This window comes from Ochotona princeps, chromosome 23 (genome assembly GCF_030435755.1).
Source record: "Ochotona princeps isolate mOchPri1 chromosome 23, mOchPri1.hap1, whole genome shotgun sequence".
Classification (NCBI taxonomy): Eukaryota; Metazoa; Chordata; class Mammalia; order Lagomorpha; family Ochotonidae; genus Ochotona; species Ochotona princeps.
In genome coordinates, this window is record NC_080854.1 from 13,432,989 (window position 1) to 13,449,103 (window position 16,115).

General features: G+C 43.2%; 1 protein-coding gene across 1 annotated transcript in view; it reads left to right on the top strand.

Annotated features, from left to right (window-relative positions):
• ARL15 (ADP ribosylation factor like GTPase 15) overlaps window positions 1–16,115 on the top strand; it is a 405,415-nt gene that overhangs the window by 239,143 nt on the left and 150,157 nt on the right. The gene's annotated exons all lie outside the window — the stretch shown is intronic.

Sequence of the window (16,115 nt, forward strand, 5' to 3'; positions counted from 1 at the left end):
GTAAATAAGCCAATAATTCTAGTGATTTTTTTTATATTTAGAGCACATTTCAGGCTACACTTGCCATGTTTTAGGTACCCAGTAGCCAAATGTAGCAAAGATCTACTGTATCAGCTAACACAGCTCTTGAGCAATTCCTGAGAGATGCCAGGTTACCACATGTGCGTTAATAGTCAACAAATGATTGCTAGACAGGATAGGAATGTCCCCCTTAAGGAGTAATTGGTTCTACTTGTCCTCAGTTTTCCTTGTTGTTTTTGGTCACAGTAGAGGAAACTATTTAAATTCTTAAATTTATTTTTTTTTTTAAAGGCAGAGTTAGATGGGGAGAGAGAGCGCTTCCATTTCTTGGTGTACTCCTCAAATTGCGACAGCAGGAAAGGGTAGATCAGGCTGAAGCTAAGAGCCTGGAACTCCATCCGGGTCTCTTCCATGAGTGGCAGGAGCCTAGATACTGTCATGCATTGCTTTCCCAGGCACACCAGCAGAGAGATGGTTTGGAAATGGAACAGACAGAACTAGAACCAGTGCTCATATGGGATGCTGGCATTGCAGGCGGTGGCTTAGCCCGCTGCCCCGCAATACTAGCCCCTAAACTACTATTTCTTTCTTTTTTAAAAAAGAATTTATTTAGTTTTATTGATTGGAAAGGCACATATACAGAGAGAGGAGGAGAGACTGAGAGGAAGATCTTCCATCTGCGGATGCACTCCCCCAAGAGGCTGGAACAGAGCCAGGAGCTTCTTCCAGGCCTCCCACGTGGATGCAGGGACCCAAGGCTTTGGGCCATCCTCAACTGCTTTCCCAGCCCACAAGCAGGGAGCTGGATGGGAAGCTAGGGCACCAGGATACAAACCAGCGCCCATTTGCGGTCCTGGCACTTGCAAGATGAGGACTTTAGCCACTAGGCTACTGTGCCAGACCCTAAACTTGTATTTGTTATAGTTAATATTTCAAAATTATCTAATTCTGTGGTTGTCAGTACTTGCCTTGCAAGTACTGTCTTTGTAAGTCCTTAAGATTTATTTATTTTCATTTTATTTGAAAGGCAGAAAGAGGTCTTCCATGTGCTTCACTCCAAATGCCTGTAGCAGTTAGGACTGGGCCAGGCAAAAGCCAAAACCGACAGCTCCAACCAGGGCTCCCTCACGGTGGCAGTGGCTTGTGTGCTTGAGCCATCATCCGCTGCCTCCAAGGTGCACTAACAGGAAGCTGGATCAGAACTAGAGTAGCCAGCACTTAAACCAAGCACTGAGATATGGAATGTGAGCTCCCCACACAGCAGCTTACCTTACTGTACCACAACACCTGCCCCCCAGTCAACTTCTTAGGACTCATAAAACCTCAGTGAGAGCAGCAGAAAATCTTATCCCCATTTCCAAAAGAAGGAAATGAAGGCACAGAGCCTTCAGTCACCTAACGGAGGTCGCACGTCTAGCAAGGCATCGGATACCGAACGAAATTCAGGAAAGCTGCCAGGACAGTGTTAGACTTTCAGTGCTGTGTTTTTATTCGATCCTTGTTTCTCTAAAGACAGTTTCTTTTTACTTCTCCTGTTGCTGTATGAGGTCAGCTTTGAGACCTGTTAGTTCCAATAGGTGGGCATATGTCCAACTGGAATTTCCTTAGTTCCTTACTGTATTAAAATGACTATTAAATGTATTGGGGGTGCTAGCAGGAAATGCTACATGATTGTGTCTACATCATTACCATCATATCCTCTTTTCCTCCCGAGAGATGACATGCTCATCTGTATTTCAGTGTTGTATTGGAACACTCCTGGTGCTTCCTTGGTACATGGCCAGAAGCAGATGGTGAAGAACCCTGAGTGTACCTGTGCACTTTGGTCAAGGATAGGGTTGCTAGGAAGTTTTGCAGAAAGAGGAAGACATGTATTACGTAACTCAGACTCAGAGAACACAATGCGCAAGATAAATGTGGGAAAACCCACATCAAATTTTTTTTTTCTGTGACGCTATTTGAAATTCCAGTTGGTGCCCTAAGAAAAATGTTAAAAATGATGTGGTCAGAATGGGAATGCTACAGCCAGAGACAGGAATGGAAGAGAACTTCTCATTTGAAATAGAAGCCTGCTAGAACCATAGCCGCTGCTAATGGCCATATAAATATTAATAAAGCTTTAAACACCTCCCAAATTAACTTTATTTTTAAATCAAAAGTGCAAGACATGGAAGTGGTAATTTGTGTTAGTCCGGCAGACACTAAATTAATTGAGATAAAAACAAGAAGTAGCAGGCGAACCCTTCGGGTGAAAAAATAATGAGTTATTCTAACTCGTTGAGACAGTTGCAAGCGAAACCTAATAACAAGAAGTCTGTGTGGCTGGATTCAGAGTTTGTCCTGTGGGTGCCTGTCTACACTAGACTGGAAGTGCACTCGGAGTCAGATGCTACGTCCTGTGAGCTCACCAGGACGCTGTGTGAGGAAGGTGCAACTTCCTGGAGCTTTGCCCTGACCCCTGGTCCTGATGAATCAGGTGATTGCATTGTGTGTGTCTGCCAGGTTGGCCGCTGGGATGGCAGAACGGTGTGCGTGTGGCGGAGGCCTAGAAGCATGGGGCAGAGATATTTGTTGGCTTCCCTAAATCTCTTCCCTACTTTCCAGAACACACTGACAGCACAAGTTTGTTACCCCACTCTCTGCTGTTCCACGCAGAAGCCAGCTGTACCCACAAGATACGCTACCTCTGTCCCACACCCTGCCTGGGCCCAGGAGTCTTCATCAGCTGTCTGTGGTCTTGGTTTTTGTGCTTGCCAGCATCTTATGCCTCATGCATGAAGAATTTCTTTTTTGAAGTGATGCAAAGTGATTCACCTATGAAAGGCTTACTGTGAGAGCTGAAGAAGTTAGATTGCACAACTGATAATTTAAACATAAAAGAAGGAAACCAACAAGTTGAGAGAAACTGCTTCATGTAATTCAGATCACCCAGGTCCTAAACTTCTCTGCCTTGACCCTCTGCTAGCATTGGTGCCTTCCCGTGGACATGTTGTTTCCTTCTGGCTGGTTCTTGTCTGGGGCTTTGTGATGAAGAACCTGGCTTGCCTGTTTCCTGCCATGTAATAACTCTTGTTATTAACTCGTAGGCTTGTGGCTAGATTTTCTTGGTGCACAGAAGCTGAGAGAGGACAGAAGTTAAGAACATTTATGCTTATTATTATCAAGAATCCAATATGTGAGCATGCCCAAGGTTCATTTTGTGAACTGAAATTGCAGCTTAGAAGAGAATGTCTTTTGTTTTTTTGGGGTTTTTAGGGGGGGGTGTTGTTTGTTTTGCTACTTCCAAAATTTTGTTACATTATGAAATACAGGCATTAGTTCTCCACAGAAAATTTTCTCCTACATGTCTCTGAATGCTGTCTAATTCAGTAGAGTAAAATAGCTAACACAGTCCTTCTTAAACAATGTAATTGTCACTGTGGGGACCATGGTGCCGCAGGTTAAGCAGCTACTCAGGACACTTATATCTGATTCCAGAATGTCAGTGCGAGTCCCAGTGCCTCTGCTTGAGCCAGTGTGCTGCTAACACACAGGAGAAGCAGCAGATGATGACCCAAGTACTTAGGGCCCTACCACATGTAGAGACAGGCAAACTTCCTGGCCAGCCCCATGTGGACAACAGTCATTTAGAAAGTAGAGCAATCTCTCTCCTCATGGATGTCTGTCACTCTGCAATCTTCTTTAAAAAAAAAAAAAAAGATTTAGGGCCCGGCGGCGTGGCCTAGCGGCTAAAGTCCTCGCCTTGAACGCCCCGGGATCCCATATGGGCGCCGGTTCTAGTCCCGGCAGCTCCACTTCCCATCCAGCTCCCTGCTGTGGCCTGGGAAAGCAGTCGAGGACGGCCCAAAGCTTTGGGACCCTGCACCCGCGTGGGAGACCCGGAAGAGGTTCCTGGTCCCGGCATCGGATTGGCGCAACACCGGCCCGTTGCGGCTCACTTGGGGAGTGAAACATCGGATGGAAGATCTTCCTCTCTGTCTCTCCTTCTCTCTGTATATCCAGCTTTCCAATAATTATATATAAAAAAAAAAAGATTTGTTTCTTTTTATTGGAAAGTCAGATTTACAGAGAAGAGAAACAGAAAGATCTGTCCACTGGTTCACGCCTGCAAATGACTGCAATGGCTAGAGCTGAGCCAAGTCTGAAGTCAGGAGCCGGGAACCTCCTCCAGGTCTCCCACATGCTCGGCAGGGATCTAAGTTCTTAAGCCATCACCTGCTGCCTCCCAGAGTGCACACAGGCATTAACCTGGAACTGGGGGGCAGAGCCAGAGCTTGAACCCAGGCACTCGCCTGGGTGGTGAGTGTCCCAAGCCCTTCCCCCGAATTGCCTCACTGCAGCTGCCTTTCCTGTTTCTCATGCCCCCACTCTCTTGGCAGCTCCTTTACTAAGGAACTTCTTTCTCAAAGCATGTATTTCCTTCCTCCTGCTACACTTTTATTACCCATTTCCTTTTCCTTGTTATTGATCTCACTGCATGAGAACGCCTAAAGAAAAATGTCCCCATTTGCTTCACTCCCCATTCATTCACTTAGAATGATGCCATATCTATAAAATAGCGTTCAGTAAATATCTCCTTTTTTTCTAAAAGATTTATTTTTATTACAAAGTCAGATATATATAGAGGAGGAGAGATAGAAAGGAAGATCTTCCGTCCAGTGGTTCACTTCCCAAGTGAGCACAATGGCCGGTGTTGCGCCAATCCGAAGCCAGGAACCTGGAACCTCCTCCAGGTCTGCCACACGGGTGCAGGGTGCCAAGGCTTTGGGCTGTCCTCGACTGCTTTCCCAGGCCACCAGCAGGGTGCTGGATGGGAAAGCAGGACCACTGAAATTAGAATCAGAGCCCATATGGGATCCCAGTGCATCCAAGGCGAGGATTTAGCCACTAGGCCACACCGCTGGGCCCTCAGTAAATATTTCTTTAATAAAGCAAGAAAAACAATGAAGCTGAGGAGAAAAAAATGGTATATGGAACCTTTTCAAGAGTCAGTGATATCTAGAAAAAGGGCAGTCTGTAAACCAGCAGACAGAGGTGGACTCCTCATTGTCTGACATCAGGACTGTTGGGAGCTTGTTGTGTTTTGATGGTGATGTACTTACCTTTGTGTAAGAGTCACTACCCTATGAGCAGCGTTATGCCACATGTCACTAATGGGAGTTGAACCCCCATTTAGTAAATAATCAAATATATTCTAAGGCAGACTGTGTGGTGGGGACAGAGTATTCTTTTTATACGATGGCATTTGAGCCTCCACTGTGGCTCAGCAAACAAGTTGCAGTTTGCTGCGCTGGCATCCACATGAGTACCAGTTGCCCAATTCCCTGCTATTGTACCTGGGATAGCAGAGGAAGAATTCCCCAGTACTTGGGCCCCTGCCACCTACATTGGCAATTCAGCTGGAGTTCCAGGCTTCTGGCCCTGTTCTGGCTGTATTGGCCTTTTGGGGAGGAAACCAGGAGATGGAAGATCTCTTATCTCTCTTCCTGTCTTTATCACTCTACCTTTTGAATGAATGAATATTTATTTTTTTAATATTTATTTTTAATTATTTTTTAATATTTATTTTTTTATTAGGAAGTCAGATATACATAGAGGAGGAGATACAGAGAGGATCTTATATCCAGTCCCCAAGTGGCTGCAACGGCTGAAGCTGAGCCAGTCTGAAGCCAGGTGCCCAGAAGCTCTTCCAGGGTTCCCACGTGGGTTGTGGGGTCCCAAGGCTTTGGGCCATCCTCTACTGCTTTCCCAGGCCACAGACAGGGAGCTGATGGTAAGTGGGGCTGCCGGGATTAGAACCAGCATGCATTTGGGATCCTAAGTTTCATGCAAGGTGAGGACTTTAGCCACTAGGCTACCGTGCTTGACCCCCTAAATCTTTTTTTTTTAAAGACATCATTTTATGTTATTACCTGCTTCACCACTTTTCAATGTGTAACCAATCTTACCAATAAAAATAAGGGAATACAGGAACCTGTAGAACACAGATGACCCTGGTAAAAATTGTGTTGCCTGAAGGAAGTCACCATTGATAGGAAGTGTTCCAAATGGGGAAATCCATAGAGAGTGAATGTAAATTGGTGGTTGCCTAGGGCCATGAGAGTGTGGGAATTACCAGGAGATGTGATTTGGCTGCTAATGAATATGAGTTGTTTTATTTTTTAATTTTTTTGTAGTGTGATGAAAGTATTCTAATGTTAATTATGGTGATAGTTGCCCAACTCTTAAGTATGCTAAAAACTAATGGATTGTATGTTTTAAATGGGTAACTTGTACAATGTATGAATCAAAATAGTTTCCTTAAAAAAAAAAGGCAAAAGAATGAGAAGTGTTTAGAGGACAATGAGATGTGTGAGTCTGGAATGTAGATAAAGAATTGAGATAGGTGGGCCAAGTTATAGCCATTTGTCATAGGGCTGTCTGCATCAGATTAAAAGCTTTTTGTAGGGCCCGGCGGCATGGCCTAGTGGCTAAAGTCCTCGCCTTGAATGCCCCGGGATCCCATATGGGCGCCGGTTCTAATCCCGGCAGCTCCACTTCCCATCCAGCTCCCTGCTTGTGGCCTGGGAAAGCAGTGGAGGACGGCCCAATGCACTGGGACCCTGCACCCGTGTGGGAGACCCGGAAGAGGTTCCAGGTTCCTGGCTTCGGATCGGCGCATTGGCCTGTTGCGGCTCACTTGGGGAGTTAATCATCGGACGGAAGATCTTCCTCTCTCTGTCTCTCCTCTCTGTATATCTGACTTTGTAATCAAATAAATAAATCTTAAAAGCTTTTTGTATATTCTGTCTCTTAAGTTTACCCACATTGCTGAATATAGTTATTATTTTCATGTGTGTAATACATCATAGTGTGAAAATACTAGTATAGTTGTTTATATATTCTGGATTATTTATTCCCATTTTTTGTTCCTTTAAGCAGTACTGTAATAACCTTTTTGTTTTATTTTAAATATTTTTATCTATCTGTTTGATGCCACAGAACCAACCCCTGGAATAATCTTTTTAGTAAGTTATCTACTGGATAGGACACATCTTGAAAAAGAATCTAAGCTACCACACCATTTTAAAAGTTGGGTTTTGTTCATCTGTTTGCTTGCTTTGAAAGGTTAAGGGAAAGAGAGATTAACTGATTGGTTTTCTGTCTGCTGATTTATTCCCCTCATGTTCACAACAACTGGAACCAAGCTAGACCTTAGCAAAGAGCTACATCTGGATCTCACAGATGGGTGGCAAGGCCCCCACTACTTGAGCCAGCATGTGCTACATCCCAGTGTATTTACCAACATAAAGGGAGCATTTGAAGTGGAACCAGGGCTTCAGCAGGCACTGCAATATGGGAAGTGGGCATTCCAAGCAGTGTCTTAACTGCCACACGAATATGCACACCCCCTCTTGCAGCATTTTAAACATAGCACAAAATTATACAAAATGTTTTAAGCTATAAATATATATTCTTTTAAATATATGTAGTATATGACTCAACCAAAATAAAGATACACCCGAAATTCAACTCAGGATGGTGGTGTTGTGTTTCTTTGGTTGGAGATTTATTTATGTGTTTGAAAGGTAGAAAATTAAATGAGAAAATGAGCAAGAGATGAAGGATCGATCTTCCATCTGCTGGTTTACGGTCCCAATGGCCAGGAAGAGCCAAGAACTCCATCCGGCCAGGCCTTGATGGAACCTCTAGTCACCCATTTCAGGTAGTGAGTGTCACCTTTCTCCTGCCTAAAGTTATTCCTCTCTCCTCCCAACCTCTGACTCAGCATCAGCTACAATGTTGAAAGGAAGTCAGTGTTCACAGCCCACCCTCTGAAGGATGTGGAGTGAGACTTTGCTTCCTTATGGGTAGAGTATCTGAATGAATGACTTGCACTTGTTTTGTAAGACTCCTGGCTTCTCCTGCCTTTACTTGTTACTCAGTTATTGTGTCAGCACTGACTTGTGGATACTTATTTTAGCCTTTGGTTTGTAACCCAATATTGTTTACTTTGTTATTTCAGTCTGGGGAACAGGGATTCTTGAGTGGGTGTAGATGTCCCTTTGACATACCCTCATTTGAGTGGGGTTTTAGGAAGTTTTAGGGTGGGTTTGTAACTTCCTCACTCTCTGGTACTACAAAATGCCACACCCTCACTTTGTCTTTCCTGCCCCAGTCCTGGAATCAGCCATTTTGCTAAAAAAAAAAAAAAAAAACTCTGGTTCCTTTCATGGGAGAGTGAAAGAGGGCATCAAGGTGTGGTGCATGGTATGCTCATGGCAGCGGCGGTATCGTTGTCTCCAGGCCCTCTCTGCTGACAGAGCCAGGAGATACATATATATGAACCCCTGTGTATGCACAGATCCATAAATATACTGTATGTAATCCTCTGTGTTTATGTTACACTAAATATGAGTTCATGCTGGTGTCTTCAGCTCTAATTCATCCCCATATAGATCATTCCAACCTTTTACCCTTGCTTATCTGTAACCTCTCCAACAGTGAGAAACTTGGCTCCACTCTCCACCATCCATTTACTTAATTGTTCGGTTTTGGTATGCATGGATAGTGGTTTCAAAATTGTTCATCCACACTCTGTGGGAAACAGTTGTTATATATAGTTTCCTTTACAGACTGTACTTATTTCCAGAGTTGCTTAGGTCAGCCCCTGATCCTGCAATACACTTTAGGAAGGCCCTTTCATGTATTTCTAACACATTTCATCCCTGGATCCCCTGACCTCTGGTTGATTTACAATTTTTTCATAGTTTGCATATACTAGGGCTTACTGTTGGTGTTATAAAATGCCATGGATTTTGATGAATGCTTAATGTCTTATGTGTATCTTCATAGCTTTACACAAAGTAGTTTTGCCAACTTCAGAAAAGAATCCCGCCGCCCCCCCACCATGCTTTTCCTACTTGGTTCTGTCATCTTGAACCCCTGGCAATCATTGACATGTACTGTTCCTGTATGTTATTTAATGGGAAAAATGCACAAGTGGCTTCTTTTTATGCATATAATTACTGCAAAGTCAGAGTTAAAGAATGACAGAAAGACTGGGATCTTTCATCTGCTGGTTCACTCCCCAGATGACCACGATGGCTAGGCCAGGCCAGAAGCAGCAGCCTGGAACCCGATTTAGATCTCCCACTTGGGTGGTAGGGACTCAGGTATGTGGGTGTTCTTCCACGGCTTTCTCTGGTGTATAAGCAGGAAACTGGATCAGAAGTGAAGCAGCCAGGACATGAACCAAGGCTCATGTGGGATGCTGGCATTGCAGGCATCTTCAGTGTAATCTGCACTACAAAACTGGCCCCTAGACGGACTTTGTTGAGTTAGCAATCTCCATTTAAGATTCATATATTTATTTTAGTGGTAATAGCCCTCTTCTTACTTTTTATTGTATGATTATACCATAGCTTGCTTTATCAATTTTCCTATTGGAAAATGTCTTGTTGACTTACTGATTTTGATTGTTAGATGTAATTTAGCAAATTCCTAGAATTATTGCTGAATTGTGTTCAACACTGAATTTCAGAATTACCAAACTATTTTCCATAGTGATTGTGCCATTCTCAGTTGCCACCATCAAAGACCGTGAATTCCTGTTCCCATTCATCCTTGCTAGCAGTTGCTATTATTACTGTATTTGGTTGTAGCCATTTTGCTAAGTATATAGTTGCATTCCTTGTTGTTTTAATATGTAAAACCCTAATGTCAAGTGATGTTGGTCATCATTTACTGCTTTGCCTGTATTGGGGTATCTGTTCAAATCTGCCTATGGAAAAATTAAGTTGCTTATTATTTATGTTCAGGTTCTATATTTTGTATATATTACAAATGTCTTTTTTGTGTATGTCCAGATTAATGTATTAAAATGGAGCAAGTGAGCTGGGGAAATTTTTGAGCTTTTTATTATAGATGTAAGAGTTGAAGAATTCAAATTTGACTTCAAACTTTAGTTTGCCATTTGTTATTATTGTAACTTTCTGAAAGTTACATCCTGTCATTAGGGTCTAGTTTCTTCATGCTTGAAATGAGAAAATTACCTCCCTTACCTATTGAATTTTTGAGAATTTAAGGAAAAGGACAGGACTATAAAAGGATGAAGCAGGTACTAGACACGTTGTGCATGAACCACCTAAGAGTGCTCAATAAATGCTGGTTTCCCACACACCCTTCACAGTGGAGTGTTGAATCATTCACTCAGCACACATGCTGAATGTCAATATTGTTCCAGGCATTAAGCTCTGTACAGGGATTTGTGAAAGCCATTTAACTGAATTGGGATATTCATAATCTAGAAAATCAACATGAGGAAAGAGTTGGGAGACAGGCTTCATTTGCTAAACTCTTAATGAAAGCTCAGGGAAGAGATTGAGGGGGCAGATTTGGGTGTGGAGAGAAAGGGACAGTTACAGAGTTGTTTGAGAAGTTGAGTCTAGTGGACATGGGGAATACTGGATGAGTACAGATAAAATATTAGATGATGTTGAAGATCACTGATGAAAAGGTTCTAGAATACTGATTGATAAAAGTATGGTCACTTATACTGTTTCTGATCGTTAACATGGTTTTCAACACACACATACTATCTCCAATTATATTTTCTTTCACAAAAACTCAAGTCAAAAATGAGAATTCCCCCTGCAGAAGCATTAGAAGAGAAAACCAAACATTCCCTAAAAGTAAGATGTCTCCAGGATTAGTCTTCCATACGCATCAGCCACTCTGAGTTTTCTGCCTGGGTTCTGGTGTTTGCATTGCTGAGCAGATTCAGAGACGGCAGGGTGTTCTTGCTTGTCTGGTAATGTTTGGAGATAAGGTTTTGCTCAATGGCTGATTGAGCAGCAAGCTGCAGTGTATAATTGCAGCTCTAAGCCAAGCAGAGCTACAAGATAATTCCCCCGTGTATTGGGAAGAGTTAAATCCCTCCCAGTGTGATATAGCACCAGATCGAAGTCAACAGACTATGATTTCAGCGCCAGACACAGCCTTAAGGCAGAAGAAATTACACTGCCATGCGGAGGATATGTAGCTGCTGCTATTTTGAGGCTTGAGTTCTTTGTTGTCACATAGTTGAAGTCAATCCAGATGAGGAAGCGTGTTAACCAGCGAGAGGAGAGACTTCGCTGAACGTGGCTGCCGGGCATCACCAGTGAGGCTACGTCTGTCCCGTGAATCAAAGCCTTCAGTCTGCTGATTGTGCTAACTTAGTCGCAAGCTGTTCATAGTAAAATGCAGGCTAAGGAAGCCGCTGTTGTGGTGCAAGTAGTTAAGCTCCTACTGGTAGTGCTAACATCCATATCAGAAGGTCAGTTTGATGTGTCTTGGCTACTCCACTTGTAATCAAAGTCCCTGGTTAATATGCCAGAGAGGCAGCAGGGGTTGGCTAAAATACTACTCTTTGCCATTCCAATGGGAAGCCTCGATGGAGTTTCTGACTCCTGGCTTCCTCTTGGGACAGTCCCAACTCTTAGGACTATTTGGGGTGTGAACCAGCAGATGGAAAATTTCTTCATTTTTCTGTCACTCTGCATATTAAATAAATACACATTTTATTTTTAAAAATGCAAACTAAAGCTTGAAATCTACATTTCTCATCAAACCATCTATCTTCTACTGATGAATTTTAATCATACGGGCTTCTAGTTGCTTATAAAACTAGCTTAAAAAAATAAAAGGACCAGCATCATGCCCTGGTGTGCAAAGCCACTGCCTGTGATGGTAGCAGCCCATGTAGGTGCTGGTTCAAGTCCTGCCTGCTCCAGCCCCCTGCTAAGACCTGGGAATAGCAACAGAAGATGGCCTGTGTGTGAGCCTGTGTGCTCACTTGGGAGGCCCCAGTGGTTTTCCAGGCTTCAGCCTGTCCCAACACTGACCTTGTAGGCATCTGGGAAGTGAAGCAGGTGATGGAGGATCTCTTCTTCTCTCTGCTCTCTATGTATATATTCCTGTATATATATTTTAGGTGTAATCTTAAGCATATATCATTTTTTAAATAATTTATCTTGGGCCCGGCACAGTGGTCTAGTGGCTAAAGTCCTCATCTTAAATGCATTGGGGTCCCATATGGGCACTGGTTCTGATCCCGGCAGCCCTGCCTCCCATCCAGCTCCCTGCTTGTGGGCTCGGAAAGCAGTCAAGGGTAGCTAAAAGCCTTGGGACCATGCAACCCACGTGGGAGACCTGGAGGAAGTTCCTGGTTCCTGGCTTCAGATTGGCACAGCACCGGCCATTGTGGTCACTTGGGGAGTGAATCATCAGATTGAAGATCTTCCTCTCTGGAAATCTGACTTTGCAATAAAAATAAATAAATCCTAAAAAAAAAAAAAAGAAAACCTTATTAACAAGCCCAAAATCTTAAATGTTCAGTTAAAAATAAATAAATAAATAAATAAATAAATAAATAAAAGATTTCTTTTTATTGGAAAGTCAGATACACGGAGAAGAGGAAAGACAGGAAGATCTTCTGTCCATTGATTCACTCCCGAAGCGGCCACAATGGCTGGAGCTGTGCTGATTGAAGCCAAGAGCCTGGAGCCGCTCTCAGGTCTTGCATGTGGTGCAGACTCCCAAGGCTTTAGGCCATCCTTGACCTCCATAAGGCCCTGCTCGGACTGCTGGAGCACAGCAGTGTTTCAGGTCTCTTGAAATTAGTCTCAGTTTCAGGGTCAATGTCCAGCAGTCCCCAGAAGGCCTCTTTCCTTTTCCCCGTTGCACAATCACCCTGGCAGTAGGCTGATGGTCCCTCAGGAAAGGTTCAGAGGAGAAAAGACTACAAATATGATGAAACACAGACTTTTAATGAAATGCAATTGTGTTTCAAAGTGACATACTCTAAAAACATAGGAGGCAAAACTGAAATTGTCTCTTTCAAAGGAATTACTGACGAGATATGCAAGCTACTAGTAAGATGTAGAATACAATTGGGGATTATTATAACATTACAAGAAGAAATAATTGTATTAGTGGAGTGTATGTGCAAATAAACGTTGTGTCTTTTCATTATGTGATAATAGATGAACTCAGGGGAGTGTAGTCAACTGTTCCTGTCATCCCTGAGGACTTCTGCCGTGGAATAGATTTGTCTTATCCTGGTGATTTCCTTCGCCTTTAGTGTTTCCCTGGTGCACTGAACGGCTGGTACCTTTCCAGGAGTTCTTTTCCAGTCTCTTCTGAGAGCAGCATCTCCCTTCTTGGTGGTATGCTGCCACCTCCATCGATTTTTATCATTTAGCTGTACTGTTGCCCTCAATCCTTTATCTCCTGCCCATAGAAACGGGCAAGCTTTATCCTTTCCTAAGATTTTATACAGATATGTCCAAACAGGAGTCCTTTCTTTTCTGTGCTGACACTGCTTTCTCGCTCCACTGCCCCCCATCCAATTGCCATGTCCAGCGTGGGGAGGGCAAAGGGAAGCCTGCGGGAGAATGAACTCACTGCGCATCATCAGTCAGGCCCGGGGTATTACTTCCTGATGTTTGGTTCCCTTGTCCGACTCTGGTCTCTTTCGTCATGTTCAGCAACATACACTGTCGAACTCTCCTACGTTTTTGTGCCTTTAAGTAGAAAACCTCCTGACCAGCTATGTTTCCTACAGCTAGCCTGTACTTTCTAGAAGACGAAAATTTTCATATCACTCACTCATTCAATAAATTTCTGCAGCCCACGGACAAGAGCACCTGCTTTGTGAGCCAGTGAACCTGAGGTTGAATTGTGGCACCTTCACTAATGCTGCAGTCTCTTCAACCCACTGAGCCACCTGTTACAGAGACCTAGTTTTGTGCATTACTGGGACTGAGATAGAGTGATATCTGTCTAATGAACTCGTCCACATCAGGAGCACAGCATAAGCACTGTTGGAGAATGTTCTAATCCTGGCGCCCCAGGCATTGCACGCTCAGCCCTAGCCTTCTGTGCTGTCCCGTCCAGTCCATTCCTCTCCTAACCGAACTCTTTTTGCAGCCCAGTTGGCTTCTTTGCCATTCTCAAGTAAACCCTACTTAATTTCTGCCAGTGGAGCTTGCCTTCTGCCCTTCATCCTCATGCCTGAATGTATTTATTCTTTAAAACCAGTAAATTGAAGCCAGCATTGTGACGGAGCCACTGAAGTCACCCTTTGTCCCTGGCCTCTGCTATCAGAGCATGGAATCAGGCACGGGTAACTCTGCTTCGCAGGCAGCTTCCTGCTAATGCACGCGGGGAAGCTAATGCACTCAGGGATGATGGCCTGAGTGTTTGGGTCCCTCCCACCCACTCTCAGAAGCCCAGATGGTGTTCCAGGCTCCTGACTTTGGTCCCAGACAATTGTGGTCCTTTGTGCAATGAACCAACAGACGGAATATTTTCTATCTTTCATTCTCCCTTTCTGTCTATAACTCTGCCTTTCCAATAAATAAATAAATCCTTAAGAAGAAATTCAGAAGTAAAGTCAATCTCATCATTCTTGTGAATTTTTTAAAAAATTTATTTGTTTTTATTGGAAAGGCACATCAGATTTTGTGGAGAGAAGGAGCGACAGAAAGATCTTCAATCTGCTAGTTCACTCCGTAAATGGCCACAATGACTGAAGCTGAGCTGAGTTGAAGCCAGGAGCCTGGAGCTTCTTCTGGGTCTCCCATAGGGGTGGGGTCCCAAGGCTTTGGACCATCCTCTGCTGCTTTCCCACGCCATAAGCAGTGAGCTAGATGGGAAGTACAGCAGCCAGGATACAAACTGGCACACATATGCGATGCTGGTAGATGCAGGGTGGGGACTTCAGCCACTAGACTACCACACTGGGCCCTGAATACAAATTTTGATTACTCTTCTCAGATCTATCAATTCTCAGTCCCCATGGAACACTGAGTGATGTGCAAATTGTGATATATGATTCTTTGTTATTATAAATGAAATCTTACTCTACTAATTATTCTTACGTGAGGAAAGGAGTCAGCCAACAGGAACTATCAATAAAGTGAGATAGAAATTGAAGGAGGTTGTTGCTTAACTCCGTATTGAGGATTTATTTCCCATGTGTTGGGTTTTTGGTATCCTGATGAGAAATTATACAAATAAATGGTGCCTAGAATTCACTCAGTGATTTCTTTTGCCTGCGGGGTACATGCTGAGAGATGTTTGAACCTGCAGCTGCAGCAAGTTGCCTGCAATGACACAAATGTAGCTGAAGGTCAGAAAGAGGACCTGGTTAGCCCCAATTTTCGTGTAGTTTATCTATTCAGTCAGCCTCGTTATGTAATTATTGTTGCTATGTATAATGTTTTAGCTGTTAACGGTATGTTTGGTGCTTTATATCCAGGGAACTACTGGATAATACTAATGTTTGGTAGGAATATGAGTGGTGGAAAGGAATAGTGAATCAGGCTTTGATTATTTTTGATTGGTTATGTTTCCAGAAACATGATTTAATATTTGGTATAGCCAAATCCTTGAGCTAACAAGTAGTGATATAACCGGGCTTACTGCAATTGTTCTGAAATGAAGAAATTTCTAAAATGTGTTCTGAGTCTGAAATTTGGCTTACTGAAATCTTGGCCAGAGAGGTACATTTTAAAACAAACAAAACCAAAAAAGGAAATCTTAAATCCAAAATTGTGTTAAATCAGTTAAAACCACTTTAAAATAAAAATATATCTAATTAAAAATGCAATAGGAATTTGAAATTGTGACATGTCTCATTATGTGAAGGCAGGTATGGTTTGTGGAAATTTGAAGAATTTTGTGGTAATTTTACAAACAAGATGCATAGAGTACTGTTTAAAAGCATTAACATTACTGCATTTAGAAGTTTAAGTTAGGATCTGACTGGAAAGCTTCCTATTTGGAACACATTATTGCCTGTAAATAAAACATGGGGCTGGCATTATGATGCAGTCGACCTAACCCTGTCTACCAGCATCCCGTATGAGAGCTACTTCATGTCCCACGTGTTCTGCTTCCTATCCAGCTCCTGGCTAATGTGCCTAAGAAGGCAGCAGGGAGGCTCAGATTCCTGGGTTCCTGCCACCCACTTGGATGCCAGCTGCTGCTCTGACCATTTGAGGAGGGAAACAGTAGATGGAAGCTTGCTCTCTCTCTCTCTCTCTCTCTCTCTTTTTCCTTCTCTC